General features: G+C 43.7%; 1 protein-coding gene across 2 annotated transcripts in view; it reads left to right on the forward strand.

The window, feature by feature from the left end:
• The first annotated feature begins 3,349 nt into the window (after window positions 1–3,349).
• The window catches only part of MARCHF8 (membrane associated ring-CH-type finger 8), a 170,560-nt gene continuing 157,268 nt past the window's right edge, over window positions 3,350–16,641 (forward strand). For both annotated transcript variants that reach the window (XM_075258199.1, XM_075258202.1), the window contains exon 1: window positions 3,350–3,492. The gene's annotated coding sequence lies outside the window, so the exon portion shown is untranslated. The remainder of the gene's footprint in view (window positions 3,493–16,641) is intronic.

The raw sequence follows: 16,641 nt of genomic DNA on the forward strand, positions 1-16,641 counted from the left end.
TCTTACCTTGAGCTAGATCCTCTTATTTTTGTTGACTGGGGTCCCTGCAGTGTGGTTAATGAGGCCCAGGTAGGAAGGATACTGGTTAGCCTGACTCTGTTTTCTCAGCCACCCAATATGTCTACACTATATAAAAATAAACTAGGTAGTTTCTTCAATAATCTACCCAGTATTTTATACTGATGGATAGCCTGGTTGAGATGCTATGTGCAAAAACAATGAAGGGCTTCAGTTGCTCACACAAGTACCACAGTCTCTTTAAATAGCTGATCAGTGGGGGTCCTGGTTATTGAACCCCCACTGATCTCTTATCAATGACCTATCCTGAGGAACCAGGTTGGAACTGGAATACCCTTTTAAAATTAATTATCCACTTCTTAAAAATTGATGGCCTGTCATGAAAATAAGCAATCAATTTTAGGTTTTTAGGTTGGGGGTCTGACCATTGGCACTTGGCACCCCCACAAGTCAGTTGTTTTCCAGAGGACACAACTACCAACATTTTTACACGTCTGGATTGGAGCCCACAGGACTGAATATACCTATGCTAATAACATACAGGCCCAGGATACAATATATTAATAGGAAGATTCAAAAATGGCATTTTAGAAATGCCTTTTCACTGTTGACCAATAGGTGGCGCTCTTGTGTAAGGACTTTTCTTCCTGAGGTCAATGCCACATATTAGTTCAGTGGTAAATTAACTCCTGTGAACTTTCTTCAGCACAAATCTGTGCCTGAGCAAGGCTCTAAAATAGAAGTCTGAAAGTTCAACTCTTAAATGTTTAATGTGCATTTACTGCCTAAGCACCGAACATCTCTTTTTGGCAAGAGGAGGGTAAATGCTTGGTTTGGCAGCATAATCTGAGACTTGAGAATAGGTCGGCTCTTGACAGTATTAATCAGGGGCGGATCCAGGGCCGGGCAAACGCCCGGGGCCCAGACCTAACAAAACGCAGGTCAGGTCAGTCGGTTAGAAGCACCAGGTCCTTAAAGGGGTATTCTCATGTCCCTTACTCACCAGTCTTTGCTGCTGTAAACTCTTCTTTCTTCCTGGTTTTCTTGCATCAATTGGTGGGCAGGGTTTTATATGCAAAGCCAGCGACGAGATGATGTCGCTTCTATGCCGCTGGCCTTGCATGCGCGCTCCCGATGCAACTAGGCATCGGACATACAGCTCTATAAATAGATGGTGAGACCAGTGCCCCAGCCTTCATATACCTCACTCATTTCCCCCTCCTCTATCTGAGAGTAGGAAGCTAGGTCACGTGTGTAGCGCAGACACAAACACCTCAAAAACGCATTTTTAGGGATAATTTTTTTAAAAAAATCCTAGGTGGAGGCCCCCAGACCCCAGTTTCCCAACCCCCCCCCCCCCCCTCCCCCAGTAAGTAGGGCCCTGCCAAAGTCAATTGCCCAGGGCCTTGCAAAGCCTGGATCCACCACTGGTATTAATTGTTGTGTCAGATGGGGTGTAAAACTGTACTTTCCAACTGAACCGTGTGACTATACTGTTCCCCTAAACCATACTGCCATATTTTACACCTAAAATTATTCTGCTATCCTGTACATCTTAGCCAAGCTACCATACTCCTTACCTTGACAAGGTTGCCATAATTTAACCCTAAACAATGGGGAAGATTTATGAAAACTGGTATTTTTTTTTAATGTCTTGTACACAAGAAAACTGGCATGCAACCCATGATCAATATGCCCCAATATTTTTATACGGCATGCCTATACAAAGGTGTGCCTGATAGGATGAGGGAAATGTCTTTGTAGCATAAAGCTCACTGCAAAGAGCAGGGAAGGAGGATTTAGGTGTGGTAAGGGGTATCTGTGAGTCCTCCTGGTTTATAGGCCATGTTATAACTACAACCTCTGTGACCCCAATAATAGCATCACTGAGTATATTACACTACAGGTAACCATTTTTTTAAGCAGATAGGATTCTCAAGCTGACCCAAAGGATGGAAATCCGAACACTAATGTGAAACTGAGGGAGGCCGGAGAGAAGGCTACGTGTACACAGGAATGAATTCGATGAATATTCTCCATACAGATTTCACTGCATCTATTAAATACAGATATGGTCGGATTGGTCGCAGATTTTGTTATATTTCTGTATTGCAAAGGATGAAGTCCACTGATAGAATTGACATGCTATGGAGTCCAACATGTGCACCGTATATGTGCAGCAAATTTCCACAATGTGTAGATGAGACTTTGCATCTAATTTCCTTACACTGCGGGTTTGCTGCATGGAAAATTTGCAGTTGACCACACCTGACTGGCTGGTGCGGGTGAGTGCAATAGTTATTGTGCCTGTATACTGTATGGTACAGTGTATATTGTGCCTGTATACTGTATGGTACAGTGTATATTGTGCCTGTATACTGTATGGTACAGTGTATATTGTGCCTGTATACTGTATGGTACAGTGTATATTGTGCCTGTATATTGTATAGTACAGTGTATATTGTGCCTGTATACTGTATAGTACAGTGTATATTGTGCCTGTATACTGTATAGTACAGTGTATACTGTATGGTACAGTGTATGTTGTGCCTGTATACTGTATGGTACCGTGTATATTATGCCTGTATACTGTATGGTACCGTGTATATTGTGCTTGTATACTGTATGGTACAGTGTATATTGTGCCTGTATACATATAGTACTGTATACAGTCACAATAACTATAACACCTTCAGTCGGTCAGGTATGCTATAGTGCAAAGTGTTTCTGCCATTCCAATGGGCTGTATTAGTTTAGGGTTTCATGAAAGGCTCATATACACGATTTGTGTTCCATATCTTTATAGCATACCCTATATACAACTATATGATGTGTCATGACAGAAAATGTGCCCCCATTGATGCAACTTGTTAGATTCTTGTATGCATGAGCTGTGAAGGTAACGCAGCACTCTACATGTTATATGTGGGACGTGCTCAGATTATTGGGCTAAGGTTGCATTCACACAGTGCAACTAAAACAGCATTGAAAAAACTGCAAGCAGTTTGGTTGCGGTTTTTGCTGAATGTGTTAATGTGAATGTGTTATTGTACAGGTGAAAGGTAGACTTAAGAAACTGCACTAAAGATCGCATCAAAACCGCAACCCTCAAATCTGGCTTGTGTCTTTATTCTGCCCCAAGCCCCGCCCTTGTAGAAGTTCAGCGCGCACTTCTATTTATGTGCAGCCCAAACCTGCGCAACAGCGACGCCTAGCGCACCAATCTGATAGTGCCGGCGCGCTCATTGGTCGCACGTGTGACGTAATGCGCTGCTATTGGCTGCTGCCGCTTGTCAACAGATTGTGCACTTCCCTGTGCAGTCCGCAGCTGATCGTGTTGGAGAGCGGGACGTTCCGCGTGTGGACTGTGGGTGGACGCCCTGTGGTAAGCTCCGTGTCACCCGCTGACAGCTCTGCAGCCTGCTCCCTCCTGACTGGGGCATGACAATACCAGGGCGGATTTCCTTCTAACAGGTCAGTGTTGACTCTGTGTGTAGTACTGCAGGGTAGGGGAACCTGCAGCCTCAGCTGTAGCGGGACTACAAGTCCCAGCATTGACCCCTAGTTGTGCTGTATTATAGGATAGTCCTTGTATTTGTGAGGGCACTGAGGAGGACAAGTTTTGCTGGTGCCAGTTGTTGCTATGGCATCAGTGAAGGGCATTGTGGCATCAGTGGGTGGTCATGTGATGGGTGCTGCACCCCAAGCACTGCAAATATAACCGAGCCCACAGAGCTCTTATGCCCACCTTGACACATGTGCACCGTGTATGTTTGGGAATGGCTTATGTGTAGGTGTTAAGGGTGCTGAGAGAGGAAGAATTGGGGTGTATATGGCAGCCCCCATGCTAAACAGTGCTGCTCTGTATCCTCACTTTCTGACTTCACACCGTAAATACTCAATGCAGGTGTGTCCATGGTCTGTGTCCCAATGCGGGGTCATATCTACCTGGATATAGAGTTTAGCACTGGTATGTATTAACTAGAAATGAGCGAGTAGTATTCGATCAAATACCTCACCGGCATAGGAATGCGTGTAATCGGCCAAGGGGTTAAAACGCATAGAATAGCCGAAGCGTTTAACCCCTTAGTGTTCGGCCGAATACACGCATTCCTATGCCGGCGAGGTATTTGATCGAATACTACTTGCTCATCTCTAGTATTAACCTGTCCATGGTCTGTGTCCCATGTTTGGGGAGTTACATATACCTGTATATAGAGTTTAGCATTGATATGTATTTACCTGTCCATGGACTAGGACCCATGTTGGGGGAGTAATATCTACCTGTATATAGCGTTTAGCACCGATGTGTATTAACCTGTACATGTAAAGGGCATTTCCTACCCAATGCAGAGCGGGTGCACAGCTGGAAGCTAGAATAATACAGAGCCCATGTTATCAGTACTAATATGCAAATACACAGTATTGTATTATTATATGACACATGTGACATTGGTCAATGAGTTCTATGTTCTGGTTATAGATTATTTGTGCTGCTCAGACAAGTCCCCAATATTCACTTCTGTCTGCCTGTGAATAATACATATGACTGTGAACAACAACAAATGCAGTAGAGCTGGGTTGGTAGGATTTTTCTGAAAACTTCTGGTACTTGTTTTCTGTATTTTGGCTAGGTATTCCACCTGCACAATGCTGGGTATGTGGTGACAAACCTTACTTTGCATTAATATGATGGGAACAGCAAGTACTGCTAAATAGTTGACACTGACTGATAAGGAACCTTGTGTTATTGACAGTGTGTCACTAGTGTAAAAATTGCATCAGTTTTGCCAGTCCCTAGAGTCGCATAGCATCAATTATGCCAGTCTCTAGTGTGCTACAGTGTCACGTATACCAGTCTTTATCATAGTCTGTCAGTTATGCCAGTCATTAGCGTCATATGGTGTCAGTTATGTCATTCATTAGCTTAGTATGGTATCACTTATAGTAGTCATTAGCACAGTATGGCATCAATTATGCTAGAAACTAGGGTTGACTGGCACAATTGGTACACTAGGAGTCTGCAATGCCTTGGCATCTCCAGGGCCGCTCACTCTCTGGATTATAAGAAATACAGTGAGTAGGGGTCCTCTAGATGCTTTCAGGGACCTGCTTCTGGGAGCACTAGAAGTGAATGCCCCCTTGCTGGTAGATTTCTGAAACTCCAGGGCTGGGCAAAGCTGTTAGAGTCCGTCTATCTTTATTGCAGTTTTTCTCTATTATTCTATTGAAAATGCATTCGATGCAGGAGACCAGACTGATAAATGTGAGACAATGTGTAAATGAAGTTCTCTGCAACACTGTGTGGTTCTCTTAATTATCTATATGATCCCTTTTTACAGGAACTATGTATCTGTGCACACTGTTTGTATTCAGGTTACGTGACCATAACACAGATTCGTTTCACTTCCTTTGTACGCTCCTATAGCATCCCCTTTTTGCCCTGGGTAGGAGCTAGAATCAATATCCTTATTACTTGCAAGAAATATTTCCTGTTAGAACTGGAATCAATTACCATTTGTGAATTCTGTGGAAGATATTTGCATGCCGCCATATTGTTATTCACTGGGGCAGACGTTTCCTGGAATCCCTGTCAGTAATGTTGGATGTGTTAGCCAAAGTGTGGATGTAAAGAATGTGTGTCCATGGGTGGTGAAGGTAAAGACTGCTTAATGTGAGTCTGTCACCAGTACCCAGCACCACCAATTGGTATGGGGGTCTCAGAAATCAAACCGTGTTTTCCCCTGCAGCAACCTCATTGTGCCAAAGGTCTTAGTAGGATATTGATAAATTAGGAACAGGGGAATTTAGCGGCTATAACCTAGCTTTCTGCAGTGCTGGATTCTGGTGACAGACTTTCTATAAGGCTACACAGGTCAGGGCTGCTGCAGATCAGATGCAATCCCAGGGCAACAGGCCCATCTTTACAGCCTTTGCATTGCAGAGGTTGAAAACCACGGCCAAACGCACAGCAGTATTTTACATGGGATTTGTGTATCAACTACACTGCTACCCTATATAGCAGTGGCTAACTTGATGCCAGTACGCCGTGTGTTGTCCTGGCCTAATACACATCTTATACAAGTTTTCTTTTTCCTGACAGTATCTCACTAAGTTCACAACTGTGGGTTTCTGTTCTTTGGTTGTACTCGACCCAAAAATGGAATCCCAATCCACTTAAAAAGCAGTTACCCACAGAAACCTGCAGACCCCATAGACTATAATGGGGCCTGACGGGTTTTCCTGCCCAAAAAATACAGAGGACTTTTTTCTCTCTACGCTTTTCAAGAAGATTCGAGGATAGAATTCCCAAGCATAATCCAGACATGTGTGAACCTAGCCATAAACTGATCGTCAGCGGATTACTCCAACTTAAAGCCTAACTAATCTTTGGAACAGCGTGTCTCAACTGTGTTTTCAAGTGGTGGTTATCTCCTAAATAATCCAGGAAGAACAGGAAACTGACGATTGGGTGTTACAAGTTAGGAGTGTCAACATGGCGCACACTCATTTCACAGAAAAAATGGTAAAACCCAGTTAAGTCATTTATGCATTTCCAGGAGGAGTAAGAGAGGAATAGTACAATATAGATTTATGACAAAATATTTTGTGGGATGGACAAGCTTCTACTAAAACGTACATGACGGGCGCTGATCGGTCCTTTTAAACTACTTGAAGAATGCTAGTTGTGAAGAGGCACCATATAGAATAAAGATGGCGTATAATTAGAAATAAACCTTGTAACACAGTCCTAATGTGCAAGTGTCACAGTACAAAGTTCTGGTATTCCTCTTTCGGCTACGTTTTGGCTTCTACTTCCTCTTTCTGACAATGATTATAGAAGAGTGTTACAGATACTTGTATAGTCCTTAAAGGGGATGGTTAGTTTGTAAATTATTATTAATCCTAAAGGTCCTGTTCTACCCTTGTGTAGGGCGCTTCAGGTCATGCAGGTGTGACAAAGTGACTGATCCATTGGATAGGTAAAAACTTGCTAACTAGGTTCAAACACGTGGGATAAAATTTGTCCATACCCTCCGATTTCTGCCAGACTGTCCCCTGTGTATGGGGCCTCCCCACTTTACCAGCAGATGGTTTTGGGATGAAAGGATTGTTTATTATCAGTCTCATCATGTCTGATCTTTCTGTTTCTCTGGGACATATGTCGCTGCTAGAGATGTCTGGCACTGGATTACTCTGCTGTACTCTAAAAACACAAATGCCGGTACTCCTCCAAACTGAACGTGTATGGGTATGGGAGGAATAGCTGTTGGCTGAAATGGTGTCCAGCCAACAGTTATTGAAGGTGTAAGTTATACTTAAAGCAGACACCATGCGAGGCTTCAGAAAAATTAATGGGACTTGAACTGGATAAGATATATCACCGGGTACAAACACTCATATGACCGTGCTGTGTAGACAATAAAGTGGTTGCATTGTATGTATCAGTCTCGAGAGTCTGCTTCATATGGTATACAGTCTAGGAGTATATCAGGTAGTTTCAGAAACCTCATGATGCTTTCTCGCAGCCAGTTCTTCTGCCACCACCTAGCATGATTTGAATAACTTTCCATTGCCCTTGCATCTGTGTGAACTGTAGGTCATAGTCACTGGGTTTAAGAATTTGCATATTGTGGAAAACTATTTTGTACATTGAGTTCTGCTCTCCAGTATTGGCTATGTGCCAGTCAGGATACCCAGAGTGACTCTGTCATTAAATCCACATTACCCCCATCTTAATGGTATTACTCAGTGAGCTAAAATATCAGCCAATATAACCTGTAATTCTGCACACAAGGTATGTCAGGCCCCTCTTACAGCGAGTGCGCTCTGGTATACTGTGCAATACATTCAGGTGGAACGAGGCCATCCCACTGACCACCAGGGACTGTGGTCATCTGAGTTACTCTAGACATTTCTCATCTAACCAAGTACCCATTGCCGCAGTGTCCCCCAAAAACAGCTCTCTGAAAATCTGAAGGAGAGTATTGTTTCCTTGTGGAATAACTTTTACTGGTTTGGCTTCTTGCAAGGCTTCTTTAAAAACCCAGTCATTGACTTATTCCAGTAGTAGGCATGTAGGAAATATTTTAGGTCCCCACGTTATGGAAACGCACCTTCTTTTGTAGCATATTTTGTTGCATTTTTTTGAGCCTTACATACCTTTTCCTAGAATTCATAGGGAAACAAAATTGATTCTGATGTGATTTTTTTTTTTTTTTGTCTCCATTACGTCAGTCAGTTTGGCGGTACGATCCTATAAACCTGGCCCAGATTTCTATGCCAAAAAAACCTGTTGAGCAATACATTGTGAATGGTTTGCTGTAGGACAGTCGTTGCACCGAATCCACATGAAAGTTTGGTTAATCCTTTTTGGGCCCAATTCACATCTGCACATGGGTTTCCATTCGAGGAGTCCACTTGGAGATCCCTCCCCTGAACAGAAACCTACTCCGCATTAAAAAAGTGGTTACTTAAGGAAACCCACGGACCCCATAGACTCTAATGGGGTTTGTGTGGTTTCCACACGAAAAATGCGGATAGAAAAGTGCTGCTTTCAGGACTATTTTCTCCACGGTTTTCAAGCGGAGAGAGGAATGGAAAGGCCCGAACGCAAATAGAAATCGAGCCATACTTTCTAAATTCTGAAGACAATACAAGAAGGCTTTATGGCTCGTAAAAAGGTCTTACCGGTAGGTGAGATGGATCATTTCGCTCTTGAGAGTACCACCGTCTGACTGTAGGATTAGCGCGAACCTGGCAGGATAACCGCAGGTATCGTACTGTGCCAGCAGTCCTGTCTATTGATAATGCATGCTTTTAGCCAAGTTACGTAAACTATCTTTGTTTCTATGACAACGCAGCTCGGTAGAACATTTCTTCTAAATACAAAGACGTGGACTGACCAGGTCTTATTGAACAATAAATGCTAGCAGCGAGGACTGCTTGCTCACAGATCACAGAGGTCCCTGGAAGCAGCTGCTATCATGGCGAGCAACTTGGACTCGCTACATTTAGTTATTTGGAAATTGTAACAATTGAAACAACATAATGTATCCAACTGCTAATAAAGACAATACAAGGTAGCAGGATGAAAACACACGGCACGGCCAGCGCCAGTGACTGAGGCTCTGTCTGCACGCAGTGGATAAGGGCCGCGTGCTGTGTCCTCACCCTCAGGTAAAGGGTCAGCTAAATTAGATTAGTTAATATTTGTTGGGTTAATTGGCTATCATGGACTCCTTGATACATGGCTTTATGATGTAGGTTAATGCGTTAAATGTCAATATAGTCAATTTAGTTGATTAGAAATACGGCAGGAGGACCCTGTTAGCGTGCTGCCCTAAAATATACTGTGTGGTACTGTAGCCACAATCCAGGATGGGGCTGCTTGTACTTCACATAAAGGAGTTTCCCAGGCTAATAGTATTGATGACGTATCCTAACAATAGGTCACTAAAATCAGATCAGTGACGGTCTGACACCCGGCACCCCATCAATTGGCTGTTCTCAGCCGCTGATAGACAGGCAATAAAGCAGGAAGCAGACAGCTCCGTTCTCTGTGTGTTGACTGAGATGAGTCACTGCCTTTTTGGCCCTTTCAAGTGAATGGTAGTTGATCTGCAGTACCTGATCTGGCCACTATTCAGCGAATAGCGAATATTCTCTGCGTATCAGCTGCTCAGAACAACTTATTGGTGGGGGTGTCGGACCTCCACTGACATGGTGTTGATGGACCATCCTTATATCAATATTCTTAGCCTGATTGAACCCTTTTAGATAAGTTAAAGCATTTGACTATGGACTTTCCATTATTACGGACCGTGCAGTAACCTACAAAACAAAGTGTCCAATACTGAGGACAAGTCCATAATTGGTTAATGCTTTCACTGATGGTCCTGTCCTGAGTGTGACTACAATGCCGTATGATATATCATGTGACAGCACTCTAAAAATGCTTCTAAACTAAAAATTTGGCCATGTGGCTTGGATGCCAAGTCACACTTGGGGCCCTCTGAGCAGTTACAAGCGCTCCTAGAGTGGTAACTGCTTACCTATGTCAGGGGCTTTGCAATCTATCTTATCAGAGAGAAATGCCCCTTCTGCTCTTCTCAGGCACTTTTCCTGCTCCGCTGCCTCTGCTAAAAATCACTGCTGCATAGAACAGAGGATAAATTGACGATCGGTGGGGTCGCCCCCCTGAGACTCCATTGATCCTGAAAATAGGGGTGTTTTCTCTCCTATTTAGAAAGTAGCAATGGATGTGGACTTCATTTCAGTTGGAGAGCTGGGGATGTGGAACTTCAGCCATGTGAGGCTGTGTGTGTTGGGCTGTTTATTGCAGATTTGGGGAAAAAAAATTGCATTCTTGTGCAGTGTTAGTGTTTCTGGGAAAAAAAAAAAAAGGACGCCATTATAATTCAGTGGAGTCCATGAGGGGTTGGTGGTGTCCATCACGTGATTGATCCATCACGGCTTGTGTTACATTATTCTGCTTTTTTGATGGAACAGAATAACAATTCTGAACACAGATGTGAACTGAGCCTCAGGTAGATAGAGTTCAAAGGTGGTGAAGACTAGGAGAAAAGTGAAAGTTAAAGCGGTGCCACATGTCCCTCCCCCCCCCCTCCCTCCTATCTACAGATGCAGAGGCAATAAACAAGAACTTCTTTTAGTTCTCTATAGAGCAGAATAGAAGTTGTTTGCATTTTTAGTCAATTACAGAGATTTCTCTCTGTTACTGTAACATTCACTGTTTCGGCCTGGGGTATTAGGATATGGCTCTAGTATTTATTCACTTGTGCGTTCCACTTCCCTTTGAAAGCATATTTTACAGAGCAGAAGATATTTACTTTACAAGCCAAGTAATCTCTGGTAAATGTTACTTGTTGACTCTGGAAAACAGTCATCAGAACCTATAAAATGATATGAGACGACGTGCAGACAGAGGGAAGGACTGCATGGTCATATGCTCTCATGGGAATTTCCTTGCAGTTCTGCATATTTCATAGACAGCAGCCCAGTGTTATAGATCAATGAGTACCAGTCATTTACTTGGCGATAACTATCTGAACTGGAAATGGTTAACTGCTGTTTAGGGCTGGGAAACCCGTGCTGGGTCATGGACCCAATTCCTGCTCCACAATGTCTAGTTTGGCTTATATATATTGAAGTATATTGTTTGGGCTTTTTCCAACAGACTGGATGCAAGGTTGAAATGTGAAAATGGGTCTTGTACCGCCAGTCACTCTGATGAGAAAAAAATTCAGAAGTATTTATAAAATATTAAAGGGATTGTCTGGTGGGGAATATTTCTGTAATGGGTAAAAAAGATAAAGCGCCATTACTCTCCACTCCAACACCGCTACATATCTGGCCCCCCGCTGATCCCATCAAACACTTGGGAAATGCCAAGAATTGAGTTGCCTCGCCAGTGTTTGACTGAGCAGGTCTTTCCTGTATATGAAGATGTCGCCAGGAAAGGTCAGTGGAGATATAGGCACTGAGTCAGGGTGTTTTATGCTCTATTGCCTTGTTCACATCTGCACATGGGTTTCTGTTCGGGAAGTCTTGTGGGGGCTCTCCGAACGGAAATTAAGATAAGATAATCCTTTAATAGTCCTACAATGGGGACTATATGCGGGAAATTTAATCCGCATATAAAACCGGTTACCTAAGGATACCTGCGGACCCCATAGACTATAATGGGGTCAGTGTGGTTTCCGCTGTTTCCGCACAAAAAATGTGGAGAGAAAAGTGATGCTTGCATGGAGAGAGGAATGGAATGGCCCGAACGCAGATGTGAACCGGGCCTAAGACAGACATATCATGTCATGGAGATTACATGCGCACTGCCTCCTCACCTACTTGATCATCAGCAGGAGAACAGATGACAGAAAATCAATTTTCTGTCGCAACTGCAGTTGATTTTTCATACTGATGACCAATCCACACTGTCAACTGTATTAGTGAGGTGCGTCCCCAGACCCCACACAGATCAGCTGTATTAGTATTCTCCAGGTGCCAAAAGCTGCTATTGGATGGGCAACGCATGCAATGCCACTCCTAGTGATAGGAGCCGTGCTGCAATTCTCTGGAACCACTGCTATGCAGTACACAGGGCTGCTGCCTTCTCCTATTACTCGACTAAAAGCCGTGCTGCCCAAGCATTAGCAGCTTCTAACACCCAGAGGCCGATGGAATAGCTAATCTGTAGGGGTCTGAGTGTTGAATCTCCACTGATCACATAATGATGACCTAAACTGTGGATATGTCATTAGTATGAGAAATCAATGTGGGGCCCAACAACCCCTTTAAATGTGCCACAAACAGCGCACCCTAAAGATGCTCATCTAATAGCATTGAGCTGGCAATGAAAGGTGTTTTGGAAGAATTGAATTTGTGGGGGGCTGCTGAAATAATCAAATTCCAGAAAGATTTGTGTCATTCCTATGTTTGTGTTAAAAAAACAAACGAAAAAATGGCTTGCCCAGGATAGTTGACTCACAGTGATGTAATTGAGTACAACTTTATTTGGATGACTTGTTTCAGGAGCGTACTGCCACCTTCATCGGGTACAAAGTTCTGCAACATGTGGGATGCAGAGACTGGTGTCTGTGGTGTGAGGCTGATGACTGAGAGATGTAAGTGGTGTAGTAATCCAAGAGAAAAAATTATAGCTGACTAGCATTACCCGCGACTTCGTCCGCGGCCCCCTACCTCCTGCGTGCCCCACCTACAGTGCTGCCTGCCCCCCCCACCCCCCCGGCCTTTGCCTTGTGGCCGCAGTGGGCCCTTCCAACCCCAGTGCGCCCATGGACCCCCACCTTGCGCCCCGCTGGCCCCCTTCCCTTCCCCCCTGGCCCCCCACTTTTTTCCCTATCCGCTCCAACATTCCCTCACTCCGTTCTCCCTCCCCAACCCACGACCCTGAGCCCACTTCCCACCTCACCCCGTGCCCCGTTTTTTTGCCATCTCTAACCACTCCCCACCCACACCTGCGAACCCGGCTGCACCCCACCCCGGGGTTACAGGGGTGCATGGGGTTGGCAGACTGTGCAGCGCAGCTGCTGCAGCCATGCACGGCGTGCGGCACAAGTAAACAGCGATCTGTGGGAGTACGGCACAGTTCCCTGTACCCCTGCCGACCCCTGGGGCCCCGGCCGACTCACCGCTCCACGTCGCGCGCCGGGCTCCAGCGATGCCGGCATGCACGCCAGCATTTTCTTCCTGTGAGTGGGTGCACGCCGGCTTGTGGGTCTATAGCTCCGCCCACGCAGTTCCTGGGCCAATCTGAGCCCCGCGCATGACGTTGTTCCGACCGAAAGTCACTGCTGCTAGTGTGGCTGTCTGCAGAATGTGGGGTAAGGCAGCCGCAATCTATGCCGGCTCCATGCTGCCGGCTGGCATGGCGACGTCGCTCCCGCACTCGTTTTTGCGTAATTGAGGAACAAACACACAAACTTTCACATTTATAATATTAGTAGGATGTGTCACCAAGGTTGTTTACTTCGGCGATCCTGTAAAAAAAAAAAATAAAAAAAAAATATGCGCCAGTAACAATAGGCTTCTGAGCATTTTCTTAAGTGACTGGAATTTGTGTGCAGGATTTAGAAGTGACTACAGAGTTTTTGGGGAGGTCACTCCCATACTCCATCCAGGGATTTTCTCCCCTAATGAAAGAGAGTGAATGGACAAGTGTGGTGGTACAGTAGATGATGATTGTGGTACAGTAGATGGTGGTGACAATGACGTTGGTGGAGTGTCTCTGAGAAAGGACACCATGAGGGTCTGTTACTGTATCTCAGCCAAGCTGCTGAGACTAACCTGATTTATTTTTTTATATTTTGCCTGAATTAAGTAGTTTTTGGTGTCCCATTGCTTGTTGAGAAATTACTGAAGGAAGCTTCTGAAGTTTATCCACTGTTTTTACTATTTACATGGAAATAGAAGCCTTTTACTTGTAAAGAAACCTGGGGCTTTGTTTTGCTCTACCAAGCTCCTATACTACTACTGGGCTAAACCCCCCACAGTGGTTAGACCGAGAGAAGGGGTTCCCTTGACCTCCATATAACATGGGGTGCTAGAAGGTCGTTGTGGCAGCCTGAGGCCTGTCTGTGGGATCTGGCTCTGCCATGTACATTTACTTGTATAATACCTTGTAATACAGAAGTATTGCAAGGTATTATGCAAGTCATTCCATGTTGAAGTCTTTTACAGGAACTGATTTTAAAAATTTAAGAAAAACAAAAAAAAAACATAATTGGTGTCACTTCTTTTGTAGTACCGTGAGCCATGTTACTTACCTCCACAGTGAATGCTGTAAAAAAAAAATAGAAAAAAAATACCAATATTGCTGCTTTTGTTAATTACATCTAACAAAAAATGGAAATCTAGAGTAGTCAAAAAGTTACATGTACCCTCAAAGGACGGCTTGTGTGGTTAGATTAGTATATTATTCACAAACGGCAAAGGCTTTACTAACTGTATTCATAGACACGACCCCCCCCCCCCCCTTTGTGTTTTAGCTGCTTGATTTCATGTATTTTCCCTGTACTTACAGTCCTGTGTCCCTGGATCTCCTATATTAGTTACTTGGGCTTTTCTCAGCTATTATCGGTAATGGATAGGGGAGACTGCAGACTGCTCCTTATTGTAACACCCCATGTAAATTGTGTTTCAGCCATAATGTGACTTATCAGCCAAGAATCTGATAGGACATCCTGTATTAAGGCTTATACAGTCATTCTCAGTAAGACCCTGCACATATTTCAGCTTTTCTCGAAATCTAATATACTCTTTAAGGGGTTATATGTATAAACCAGGTTAGTTTAGTTAGAGTAGTGTATGTTAAGCCGTGGTAGTGTCAGGATGCCTACGTAACTTTCATGTATCTGTACTTCTCTGTACTAGCGTCATGTATTCTTGGCCGGTTCTGCTGTATGGATTGGCTTCTGAGGCTGCAGATAAATTATGAAAGTATTACATTCACTTTATGGGAAATTGCCCAAATGTTTTATCATTGATGTCTATTGCCTGGAATTCCCCTGCTTCTATTGCCAGAATATGTCTTACCATGCTAAAGCCTTTACTGGCAATATAGCAGGGGAAATGACAATGGAGCAAGCGTGGAATTAAGGTAAAGTCGTGCAGTGTGACGGCAGTGTTGTGATGGATCCCTCCTGGGATAATTTATGGTATCTTCTATAGTCACTTCTTCATAATAGCACTTGACTACAATCTTCCCGTTGTGCTAGTCTTCAGCATTGAAAAGGGACATTTATGCTCTTCAGGTAGTCTTCACTTTATCATAAACAGTCCTTAAATGTATGTTCACCTAATGTGACCCTGCGATTTACTCATCATTGTATTGTATGTACTTCTTTTATTGGATTCTTCTCCTGTATCAGTGGGAGTCATCTGCTAATAGGGCAATAAAGGGAAATCAAATCCTCATACTGCCCCTTTTCTGGCCAACGCATCCGGGCTATTATTCTGATGTCAAAACAGTAAGAATTTGGTCCCCTGCTTTCTTATCAGTTATTCTCAAATTCTTTATATGTAACTGTAGGTTTGTTCTTGGCCCGTGAAATATTTCATGTTAGATTTGTAAACACAATTGCAAATAACAAGAACAAGGATCAAATAAAAAGCCTGAATGTAATGTAAATTATCATGGAATAGCCTTCGTGATAGTCTACGTGCTTGCTTATTGATGGAAGAATATATGCACGATCTTCTAAAAGGCTACTGTTTCTCTGTTCTCCACTTAAAGGGGTTGTCTAGTTTTGGAGAAATATTGCAAGACTGTTATTGTTGTATAATTTTTCCAGTATACTTTCTGTATCAATTCCTCACGGTTTTCTAGATCTCTGCTTGCTGTCATTAAATCTAACAGTGGATACATAAGTCCATGGTCATGTGATGGGCACACAGGTTCACGGCTCGTCACAAGGCAGATGCCTGATTACTGTGCTGTGACTGTAACAAGCTGTGCACCTGTGTGTCCATCACATGACCATGGACTGCACCTCACATGACCATGGACTGCACCTCACATGACCATGGACTGCACCTCACATGACCATGAACTGCACATCATCCACTGGTCTATTTCTCCTTTTTCAACACGTAGCTGAAAATGCAATGTGTTACACCTGTAGGGGAAGCCATTGTATCACAATGCAGTTATATGACTTCTGGGGACTAAAAGTTCCAAACTGTATACCATATTTTTAGCTAATGTTGGAACATTTTAAGCCAAGGCAGCACGTAATGCCACATCTATCCAGTGGTGAATGGCTCTAGCAATGTTATCCCAGAATACAGCAAATAACTTGTAGTCCAATTCCTCCTTGTTCTGCTTTTGTGTTTGTTTTCACATATTATGGACATGTATGAGGCTGGGTTTCCTTTTTGGCCGATTCAGGACTGTTTATCAAATCGTTGCACTGAAATAAGTTTTAAGGGCACAAACCATTATGTCGGCAAGCAGCGTGATTTCTTGTTTTGCATAGTCTGTATTGATATAAGTTGAGCGTGTGCCTTCAAAAGGATCGCAGCAAGCAAAATAAGGAAATCGCCCCAAAATTGTCCTTTTTAGGAATGTTTTTGCTGTTCCCT

The sequence above is a fragment of the Leptodactylus fuscus genome, chromosome 10 (genome assembly GCF_031893055.1).
Source record: "Leptodactylus fuscus isolate aLepFus1 chromosome 10, aLepFus1.hap2, whole genome shotgun sequence".
NCBI lineage: Eukaryota > Metazoa > Chordata > Amphibia > Anura > Leptodactylidae > Leptodactylus > Leptodactylus fuscus.